This window comes from Chiloscyllium plagiosum, chromosome 18 (genome assembly GCF_004010195.1).
Source record: "Chiloscyllium plagiosum isolate BGI_BamShark_2017 chromosome 18, ASM401019v2, whole genome shotgun sequence".
NCBI lineage: Eukaryota > Metazoa > Chordata > Chondrichthyes > Orectolobiformes > Hemiscylliidae > Chiloscyllium > Chiloscyllium plagiosum.
This window is the reverse complement of record NC_057727.1, coordinates 17109298-17121253: the sequence shown is the minus strand read 5'-3', so window position 1 is coordinate 17121253 and position 11956 is coordinate 17109298. Positions and strand designations below refer to the sequence as shown.

The 11956-nt window shown below is 45.8% G+C and overlaps 1 protein-coding gene across 1 annotated transcript in view; it reads left to right on the top strand.

Moving 5' to 3' along the window:
• The first annotated feature begins 3856 nt into the window (after positions 1–3856).
• Positions 3857–11956, top strand: part of LOC122558890 (protein disulfide isomerase Creld1-like) — a 31791-nt gene continuing 23691 nt past the window's right edge. Inside the window, exons 1-2 of the mRNA XM_043707805.1 lie at positions 3857–3999; positions 11795–11888. The gene's annotated coding sequence lies outside the window, so the exon portion shown is untranslated. The remainder of the gene's footprint in view (positions 4000–11794; positions 11889–11956) is intronic.

Sequence of the window (11956 nt, the reverse complement as noted above, 5' to 3'; positions counted from 1 at the left end):
GCCAAATCGACTCCAAATTCCCCCGCACCCAGTCACCAACATATACTAACAGGGCACTTACCTGATATCTCTTCAAGTGCAGAAGATCCACCCCTCCCTCACCCTGCGAAAGCTGCAATTTAGTGAATTTAATTCAGGGGCGCCTGCAACACCAAATAAAGGACCCTATCCAACCATTGGGCCTCTATAACACTCATCTGGGTAGCAACAAAAGGAGCACTCACATGGGCTACAACAAGCAAGGAACAGCATTCATTTTAATCAGGACTATTTGGCCTAATCATGATAACGGTAATCCCTCCCACCGCTGCAAATCCTGTTTTATCCTCTCCAGCAGTTGTACATAGTTACCTTTATACAGCTGGTGGAAGGCAGGGGTAATAAAAATTCCCAAATACAAATAAAACCTTTTGATGACCATCCAAAGGGGAACTGCATTCCATCCTTCAGATCAGGCATCTCCACTAATTGCCCCATCGGCATGGCTTTCGATTTTGTCAAGTTGATCCTGTAGCTCAAAAAACCGCCAAATAAATTAATTGTTGAATCAATCGAGGAACGAACTCCTCTGGATTGGCCAAGAAGAAAAGGACGTCATCAGCATATTGGGTGATCTTATACTCCCCCATTCCCACTCTGACGCCACTATTTCAAGATCCTTCCTGATAGCCTCAGCTAATGGCTCAATTGCCAAGGTAAATAACAGGAGAATTGACATTTCGGGCGTAAGCCCTTCTTCAGGAACGTCAATTCTCCTGTTCCTTTGATGCTGCCTGACCTGCTGCGCTTTTCCAGCAACACATTTTTAAGCTCTGATCTCCAGCATCTGCAGTCCTCACTTTCTCCAAGGTAAATAACAGCAGAGAAAGAGGACACCCCTGTCGACTACCCCTCCTAATATTAAAGTTACCTGACTTAGTGCCGTTTGTGATGACTGCCACCTTAGGATCGTTATACAAAGGTTTCCCCCAGACCAAAGCTCTCTAGGACCCCAAACAGGTACGGCCATCCTATCCGGTCAAACGTCTTTTCTGCATGTAGGGAGACCACCAAACCCGGCATCAATCTTTGCTGGCATACCTGCACTATGTTCAGTACCCTCCTGATATTGTCGGAAGAGCTACGGCCCTTGACAAAACCCGTCTGATCTTCTTTTATAATATGGGGCAGCACCTTTTCCAACTTCAGGGCCAGTATCTTGGATAGAATTTTAAAATTTACATTCAACAGTGAAAGTGGTCTCTATGAAGCACATTCTACGAAGTCTTTCCCCTTCTTTAAAACGAGGGAGATATTACCGTCCCTAAGAGAGGGCGGAAGACAATCCTGTGTATATGAATACCTATACATCCTCAAAGTGGGTCCACCAACACATTTACAGAATTCACTTGGGAATCCATCTGGCCCTGGTGCTTTGCCACCCTGGATTTGCTCCATTGCTTCCTGCATTTCCTGTACCATCATAGGTGCGTTCAACAGGGAAACCTGTTCCGTGTTTATCCTGGAGAGGTCCGGGTTCTCAAAAAAGGACTGCATTCTCGCTGCATCGTGTTCGCCGCCCTCCAATTGATTTGACTCTGTGAAGTATTCCCTAAATTTAACATTGATCTTCTTCAAATCACGGGTAACTGTGCCAGCCTTCTAACAGACATAATTGATGAGGGAAGCATTTTTCTTTATAGCTAAAATATGCCAGATATCTACCTGGCTTATCTCCAAATTCAAATAGTCTTTGTTTAGCAAAGGTGACCTCTGTTTTTTGCTAACTGTGTCGAGAGCAGCCCGGAGGGCCATGACCGCTGCAACTTGGCCAAAGAGGGCCTATTATAATATACTGCCTCAGCCATCTGCAGCCGGGTCTCCAGCATCTATTGCTGCTCCTCCCTCTGCCTCCTTCTAGCTATTGAATACGAAATGATCAGGCCTCTTAAAATGCCTTAGTGGCCTCCCAAAGTATTGCTGAATTACTGGCCGAACCTGAGTTGATATCTCAGAAGGCCCTGATCTCTTTGTAATGTACTCAACTAATTTGCTATCCCTTAACAGGAATGGTTCATGCACCAATGCCGAGCATCCATTCCACAAGCCTTGATTTTAACATCTAAATAAACTGGCGCGTGGTCCGAGACAGCTATATTCCCAATTTTGCATGCCAATGCTCTGTCCAAACAACCCGATGGCATAAAAAAAATGTCAATTCATGTATGGCACTTGTGTGGGTTGAAATAGAAAGTAAAATCTCTTCCATTAGGATGGAGGTGCCTCCACTCATCCGCTAATCCCAACTCCTCACACATGTCCACCAACTGCTTAGATTGCGCGGGGGTACCTGCCAGGCCCCTTGGCACCCAATTAAAATCTCCTCCTATGATCGTGCAGTGCACCCAAGACTCATTAATTTAGCATCTGCATCAATTAGAAATGTAAGAGGGTGCGCCGGGACAATACACATTCAAGACGCTATACTCTTCTCCATGTATTAGAGCTTTAAGAATAATGAACTGTCCATGTTCATCCTTAATTTGCTCAGTTACCTGGAAAGAGAGGTTCCTTCTTACCAGTATAGCCACTCCTCTACTCTTAGAGCTGAAGGAGGAGAAGAATACCCTGTCATAAACCCCTGCTGCAGTTTCAGATGTTCCTTATCAGTTAAATGTGTCTCTTGCAGCAGGAAAATGTCCACACCTTCCTTCCTAAGGCTTGACAACACATTCTTTCTTTTAATGGGGGAATGGCTCCCTTTTACATTCCAGGTGCACCACCTGAACAAATCGTGAACCATGGTCATCCAGGGCAGCCCCTGGTTTCCCAAGACGAGGAAGGTTATCTGTGGTGCGGCAAGCGACAAAGACATTAACTCTATACAGTCTAAAAACCACTCCTATAAAAACAACTAAAAAACTAATCACTACATTTAACTTTAGCAAACACCCAAATAATCCCCAATTCACTAGAGATCTCCCCCCCTGCCCATAGGGGGCACTCCTCCCAATCCTTGCTATCATCCCAACTCCCTTCAGCTGTGCCCGAGCCCCAGGCAATTCACAAATGAAGAAAACCTGTTATTTGCATTCTGAGTTAACAATGGATGCCCATCTATACCCCTCCCCCGCAACCACACACACATCTTAACCACAGGTATAGCCACCCTCAATCCAGAAACAAAAGGACAGCAATAAAAAAAGCCCCAGATAATACCCAACTGACTGATATACAAGATAATTCTGGTTTTACATCAAGACAGTACGTATAAAGCTGATAACCACAAAAAAAGGGAGAGAGGAGAAAAAAAAATGGCAATTCAAAAAACAAAAAAAACCCATATCATTGATCGTTATGATGGCCCCTCCACCAACCACCCTGACTCGAGTTCTTTAATTGAGAGAATTCACAACATCCTTGGCCTTTTCTGCAGGATCAAAATGATATACTGCCCCTCCATGAGCGAAACACAACACAGCCAGGTACCTCAAGGAATATTGAATGTTTAAGTCCCTTAATTTTCTTTAAACTTCATCAAATGCCCTTCTCTTCTTAATTAGGGCTCCTGAGAAGTCCTGAAAAAAACATTAACCAAAAGAGAAAATGCTGGAAAATCCCAGCAGGTCTGGCAGCATCTGCAAGGAGAGAAAAGAGCTGACATTTCGAGTCTAACTGACCCTTTGTCAAAGCTCTTTTTCTTTAGGTTTCAGATTCCAGCATCCGCAGTAATTCGCTTTTATCCTGAAAAAACATTATACTTGAGCCTTTGTACATTAAAGCCTGTGAATCTCTTCCCAGTCTTCTTGCTGTTTGAACCACTAACTGTTTTTCTTTATAATGCAGGAGATTAAAATGCATTTCTTTATAATGCAGGGGACCTGCGCATTGCGATCCGGTGGGCCCGCTCCACACTCAACAGGCCCGACTCCAACCCCAGCCCCAGAAACATCAGGAGCCAATTCTCCAGGAAGCCGATGAGGTCCTCGCCTTCCTTGTGTTCCAGAAGACCAACGAGCTGTAAGTTTTTTCTTCTATTTTTATTTTCCAGGTTGTCCACTTGCTCCTGAAGGACCAGAACCTGGTCTTCCAGCGTTCAGAACCTTCCTCCCCAGACCTCTGCCATGGTCTCCGATGCCGCAGTCCTCTCCCCCATTGCCTCTATTCTTCAGTCCAACAATTGAATTTCCTGCTCATGCTTTTTCAGCATGGCAGATAGAGGTTCCACTGCTGCTTCAATCTTCTCTCAGAGTTTGGAAAAATCTGAGAGTTACTGCTGCTGTTCCATTAAATCCAAAGGGGCCGCCCTGGTAGTTTGAGCACTGGCTGCAGGCACCCCTGATGCAGTAGGGGAATGCCCTGTCTGCTGTACTCCATTAGGCCCCTTTCCTTTAATAGCTTTCATTCTGGTCTTAAAGCTGTCACACCACAATATTAGCAACTCCAGATGTCTGCAAGTTTATATTAGAGGTTTTGTCTCCTCGGGGTGTTTGATGAGGGGTGTAAAGGTCCAGCTTGCCAGGGGGTATGGCACAGAACCCAGTACGGCAGACCGCTGCCATCTTGGATCTCCCCCAGCATACCTTTTAATTTTTTTTCTTTACTTTTGCTATTTCCTGGTTATATTGTTTTTAACTGATGGAAACGTGCAGCAGGTCAGGCAGCATCCAGGGAGCAGGAGAATCGACGTTTCGGGCATGAGCCCTTCTTCAGGATTCTTGAAGAAGGGCTCATGCCCGAAACATCGATTCTCCTGCTCCCTGGATGCTGCCTGACCTGCTGCACTTTTCCAGCAACACATTTTCAGCTCTGATCTCCAGCATCTGCAGTCCTCACTATCTCCTATGTTGTTTTTAACCCCACACTACCGCCTAACTGTGAAAATGCTTATATTTTCCACACTACCGTCTAACTGCCGAAATGCTTATATTTTCCCCAGCACCTATGTTCTGTGTGTGCAGGTGAGACAACAGGTGTACAAATCTTTATTCAATTTCCATCACCAGGAAGAAAGGAAACACTCAAGTGGCCAGTGACAAGCAGTGTCCTTCGCAGAGGGCAATGCTGCATGATCAAATAGTGAGGGGGAGGGCAGAGATTAAACCAAAATAGAATTGGAGGGGGAAATAATACACTCCACTCCCTACGGTGCCCACCTTTCCCTGAAAATCTTGAGGGTGTTGGTGAACACCACGTGCTCCTTCTCCAGGGACACCTGGGCTCTGACATAACCGCAGAATAGGGACAGGCAGCAGCATACCTTTTAATAAATTCACACATCGTTAACAGCAATTAAAATTAATTAAGGGTGCAAATTTAGATGATAACTTGGCTGTTTTAAAAATATCATGCAATACCACAGCTATTTCCACTGGTTGGAGATTCTGGAATAAGAGAGGATAGTTTAAAAATCAAGGCCAGGCAATTTAGGAGAAATAGTAGAGAACACTTCTACACAGAAAGGATGGTTGAGGTTTGGAACTCTTCCATAAACAGTGGTTATACAGGGTCAGTTGTTAATTTTAAGTTTGAGATAGATAAATTTTTGTTATGCAAAGGTATTAAGGGATGTCGTTCAAAGGCAGGCATATGGAGTGAAGCCATAGGCTTCGTGATGGAATATGAATGGCTTACTCCTGTTGCTATATTCCTATGTCATTGGACAGGTGTCAGCAAGCCCTCACTCGGGTGTTTTTCACCCAGTTTTCTGCCCTTGTAAAATTCAGGGTGAGTATTATATTACATAAAGATTATTGGGACACTTGTTCTAACTGAAATCTGAACTGTTTCATTATGTTGCAAACTATAGCTGTGTCATCAAATGGGTTAACCTTTGACATGAAATAACGAGCTAAACCTAGTAAAAGGTTGAGCTGAAATGTGAAACCGTTGAGGCAGCTCAGTTATCATGTGCTCTGCTATGATCCCAGCTGACGACCAGACAAGTCAGATCCCAGAATTAAATCTGACCGACAGATCTTTTATTAAAAGAATTTAGTCAACATGGTGGCCACACACTGAATCATACAAGACTGCAGATTTTCTCTAACGTTGGAACAGACAGTTATGACACAAAAAAGAAAACAAAACAGAAAGCAAGCTATCCAGATATACAACACAGTTGGAAAAATCTTAAAATGTCCACGAAAACAAGTTTCAACATATTCCTAACACCATCAATTTACAGTGATTCAAATCCAAAGACAGTATGCCTCTATATCAGGTTTTACTTAATTGATTATCCCTAGATTTAACTGATTCTCCTGAGTCGTAGCGATCTACCAGCACAGAAAAAGGCCCATTAGATCTGCACAGGTCACAAACAACCAACTAACTATTCTCAACTCCAGGACTTGGCCCTTGGCCTTGTAAGTGTTAGCAGCGCAAGTGTACATCTGAATACTTCTTATACTGAAAGCTTCTACCTCTATCCTTATACAGAGAGTGTTCCAGATTCCCACTGGCCTCATGGTGAAAAACAAATTTTCTCACATCCCCTCTAAAACTCCTTAAATCTACGTCACCTGATCACCAATTCCAAGGGTTGGAAATGTGTTGCTGGAAAAGCGCAGCAGGTCAGGCAGCATCTAGGGAACAGGAGAATCGACGTTTCGGGCATTAGCCCTTCTTCAGGAATGAGGGCTAATGCCTCATTCCTGAAGAAGGGCTAATGCCCGAAACGTCGATTCTCCTGTTCCCTAGATGCTGCCTGACCTGCTGCGCTTTTCCAGCAACACATTTCCATCTCTGATCTCCAGCATCTGCAGACCTCACTTTCTCACCAATTCCAAGGGGAAAAGTTTCTTCTGGCTGAAGTCATATGTGACACATAGGAAGATGGTTGTGGTTGTTGGAGGTCAGTCATCTCATCTCCAAGATATCTCTGCAGGAGTTAGTCAGGCTAGTGTTTTAGGCCCAACCATCTTCAATTGCTTCATCAAGGACCTTCCCTCCATCATAAGGTCAGAAGTGAAGATGTTCACTGATGATTGCTCAATGTTCAGGGTGACTTTTCAGATACAGAAGCAATCCATATTCAAATGTAACAAGATCTATACAATATCCAGACTTGAGCTGAAAACCGGCAAGTAACATTTGATCCTCACAAATGCCAGACAATGACCATCTCCAATAGGAGACATTCTAACCATTCCATCTTGACATTCAATGACTTTACCATCACAGAATCCCCAATTATCAAACTTCTGGACAGTGACACCCATGAATGAATATAAAGAAAACTTTTGGGCCATAACTTCAGTCCAGTTCTGAAGGAGTTTGAATGAAAGTTCTAACTTGCACCTCAGGGAATATAAAAAGACCACGGCACTACTCAGTGTTGCATGCAATTTTCCTGGTATCTTTTCTCAGTCAGCATTTGTCAGAAATATGTTAGCTGCACAATCATCTCTTTGCTGCCTGTGATATGGAAGTATTAATGGACACCGAGCAGTTACAAAATGGACACAGCCTTTAATAGTACAACTTTGTGATATATTTGTGACAAAATAAAGCCGGAAAAAGGTCTAATTGAATGTAACCGTTTCCTTCTGCAATGAAGGAGAGTTAAAACACTATAGCATTGAGAACTACACCAAACAAGACTGAATTATTATAATGTAATAGGATCGGGAGGAGGTGTATCACTGTAGGATTGAACAGACCTATAACACAAAAACTTGGTCAACATGTAACATGATAGGAATAGGCAGAAAATTAATTTTAAAGAACAAAGTTGCAACAGTATACAGGCAATGACTATCTCCAATAAACCCTGCCCCTTGTTATTCAGTGGTGTTACCATTATTGAATCCTTCACTATCAACATCCTTGGGTTTATTATTGACTTGAGACTAACCACATAAACACAGTGGCCACAACAGCAAGTCACAGGCAGGAGTACTGTGGCGAATAACTCACTTACTGATTCCCCAAAACTTGTTCCTCATCTACAAGACACAAGTCAGAAATAAATGCTGGTCAATGAGTGATGCCCATGTCCAATGAGTGAACAATATAAAGCAAAGTATTGTCATAACTGAGACCTGTGAATTGTAGATTGTGGCGAGGCTTTGGGGAATTAGTGATGAGCCACTCAGCGCAGAATATTTCCCCCCCCTGCTGTAAATGGATCTCCATTTATGTAGCTTCAGCTCCACACCTAAACCAGGTCCTAGCTCCCAGCCCTGCCAGTTTTCACCATCCCCCCAGACCTCCCCCTCACTGAGGATGAGCAATCAGTCCTCAGCAAAGGCCTCACCTTTATCCCCCTCCGCCCAAGCATCAATGAATTTAATACGTGTCGTGACGTTGAACACTTCTTCTGCCGCCTCTGCCTCCAAGCTTACTTTTACAATCAGGACTCCTGTCCACCTTCCGAGGACCCTTTCACTCGGCTCCAACACACTCCATCCACCTGGACACTGCGTGCTGGCCTATTACCCTCCCTCGATCTCTTCATTTCCAACTGCCGCCAAGACATTAACCGCCTCAAACTGTCTATCCCTCTCCCCCATTCCAACGTCTCACCCTCACAATGCGCAGCCCTCCACTCCCTCTGCTCCTATCCCAACCCCACCAGCAGATAAAGGGGGTGCAGTGGTATTTTGGCGCACTGACCTCTACACTGCTGAAGCCAGACGCCAATTTGAAGACACCTCCTCCTACTGCCCCCTCGACCATGACCCCACCCCCACCAAACCATCATCTCTCAGACCATACTCAACCTAATCACCTCAGGAGATCTCCCACCCACAGCTTCCAACCTCGTAATCTGGAACCCCACACCGCCTGATTCTACCTCCTTCCCAAGATCCACAAACCTGACCACTCCGGCCGGCCCATTGTCTCAGCCTGCTCCTGCCCCACCAAACTCATCTCCACCTACCTCAATACTGTCCTATCCCCCTAGTCCATGCCCTCCACCTCCTCCAAGTCTTCTGTTTCTCCGGCCTCCAATGCCTCATCTTCACCATGGATATCCAATCCCTCTACACCTTCATCCGCCATGACCAGGGCCTCCAAGCCCTCCGTTCTTCCTCTCCTGACATTCCCACCAGTACCCTTTCACTGACACTCTCATTTGTTTGGCTGAACTGGTCCTCACCCTTAATAATTTCTCCTTTGAATCCTCCCACTTCGTCCAGACCAAAGGGGTAGCCATGGGCACCCGTATGGGCCCCAGCTATGCCTGTCTCTTTGTCGGCTATGGAGAACTGTCCATCTTCCATAGTTACACTGGCACCACTCCCCACCTTTTCCTCCACTACATTGATGACTGCATTGGCGCCACCTTGTGCTCCCGCGAGGAGGTTGAGCAGTTCATCAACTTCACCAACACATTCCACACTGACCTTAAATTCACCTGGACAATCTCTGACACCTCCCTCCCCTTCCTGGACCTCTCCATCTCCATTAATGACGACTGACTTGACACTGACATTTTTTTACAAACCCACCATCTCCCACAGCTACCTGGATTACACCTCTTCCCACCCTACCTCCTGCAAAAATGCCATCCCGTATTCCCAATTCCTCTGCCTCCGCCGTATCTGCTCCCAGGAGGACCAGTTCCACCACAGAACACACCAGATAGCCTCCTTCGTTAGACACCACAATTTCCCTTCCCACATGGTTGAAGATCCCCTCCAACACATCTCATCCACATCCTGCACCTCTGCCCTCAAACCCCACCCCTCCAACCGTAACAAGGACAGATCCCCCGGTCCTCACTTTCCGTCCTACCAACCTTCGCATTAACCACATCATCTGCCAACATTTCCGCCACCTCCAAACGTACCCCACCACCAGAGATATATTTCCCTCCCCACTCCTTTCCGCTTTCCGCAAAGACCATTCCCTCCATGACTACTGGTCAGGTCCACACCCCCTAAGAACGCACCCTCCAGTCCTGGCACCTTCCCCTGCCACCACAGGAATTGCAAAATCTGCACCCACATCTCCTCCCTCACCTCCATCCAAGGCCCCAAAGGAGCCTTCCACATCCATCAAAGTTTCACCTGTACATCCACAAATGACATTTAGTGTATCCGTTGCTCCCGATGCGGTCTCCTGTACATTGGGGAGACTGGATGCCCCCTCGCAGACCGCTTTAGGGAACATCTCCGGGACACCCACACCAATCAACCCACCGCCCCATGGCCCAACATTTCAACTCCCCCTTCCATTCTGCTGAGGATATGCAGGTCCTGGGCCTTGTCCACCGCCGCTCCCTCATCACCCGATGCCTGGAGGAAGAACTCCTCATCTTCCGCCTCAGAACACTTCAACCCCAGAGCATCAATTGAACTTCACTAGTTTCCTCATTTCCCCTCCCCTCACCTTACCCCATTTCCAACCTTCCAGCTCAGCACCGTCCCCATGACCTGTCCTACCTGCCGATCTCCCTTCCCACCTATACGCTCCACCCTCCCCTCTGACCCATCACTTGCCCAAAACATCGATTGTTCTGCTCCTTGGATGCTGCCTGACCTGCTGTGCTTTTCCAGCACCACTCTAATCTAAACTCTTGTACTTTTGAGGGTCAGGTTCTTTAGTTGAAACTTTATTGCTGGAACAGCACAGCAGGTCAGGCAGCATCCAGGGAACAGGAGATTCGACGTTTCGGGCACAGGCCCTTCTTCAGGGATTCCTGAAGAAGGGCCTGTGCCCGGAACGTCGAATCTCCTGTGCCCTGGATGCTGTCTGCAGACCTCACTTTCTCCTCAGGTTCTTTAACCTATGTAATTTTTTGAAGACACATAGCATGAATTCAGTTCGTTGAAGGCTGCCTCAGTATGGATGAGATTGTCACAGAGTCTCTTAATTATGCTGGTTGCTTAATGAATCACCTTTAATCCATGATGTGTGCATTTTTCCTATGGAAACCAGATGCTTTGATCAAGGCTAAAATCAAGGTTAGGACTTGAGCCTATGACGAGTGAATGACTTTTAGTCAGGAAAGACCTAGTAGTACTATCACTGAACTGTTAACCCAGAGACTCAGGTAATATTCTGGGGAGAGGTGGGTACTGCAAATGCTGGAGATTAGAGTCAAGATTTGCCCGAAACGTCGATATTCCTACTCCTCAGATGCTGTCTGACCTGCTGTGCTTTTCCAGCACCACTCTAAGCTTGACTCTAATATTCTGGGGACCTGAGTTCAGATCCCACCATGGCAGATGGTGGAATTTGAATTCAATAATATTTTGGAAGTAAGCATTTAATAATAACCATGAATCATTGCTGACTGTCAGGAAAATCCATCTGGTTCTCTAATGTCCTTTAGGAAAGGAAATTGCCATCCTTACCTAGTCTGGTCTACATGTGACCCCAGACCAAAGCAACGTGGTTGACTCTTCCCTCTGGGCAATTAGGGATGGGCAATAAATGTTGGTGCAGACTTTGATGAGCAAATCCCATGAATGAAATTTTTAAAAAGGTTTTTTTTCCATGCCAGTGAAGTATTGAGGTATTTGCTGCTTTGATTTCAATTTGCTAAATTCATTCTAAATCCAAGACTCTCTCTGATATATTTGGTGTGACCTGAAGTAGCATTTAAGTCAGGGACCATCCAACAACTACAATGTGAGATCACCCACAGCGACTGCGCATGTGCCCGGGTGAGGGGGCGTGTGACGATTCCGTTCATCGCCCCGCCCCATCCCACAGCGCACTCTTATTGGTTCAACCTGCTCGAAGGGCAGCCAATTAAGTTGAATGTTATTGAGATCCTCGAGAAGGTTGTTTTATCAGAACGGTTTTATTTTATTTCAAACAAATTGTAGTAACATTGGTTATTGTTATTAAATCTAAGGTCAATAACAAACAAGAGGGGAAGAGAAGATCGAGTTCTCCGTGTTGAGGAGCGGCCCCTGTGGAGCCTGTCTTTCTGTCGTCGCGGTCATTCGGTGAGAGCCGCCATTATCCCTCGGTTCAGCACCTGCCCTTCCTCTCCCCACCCCCACCCCCCCCCCAC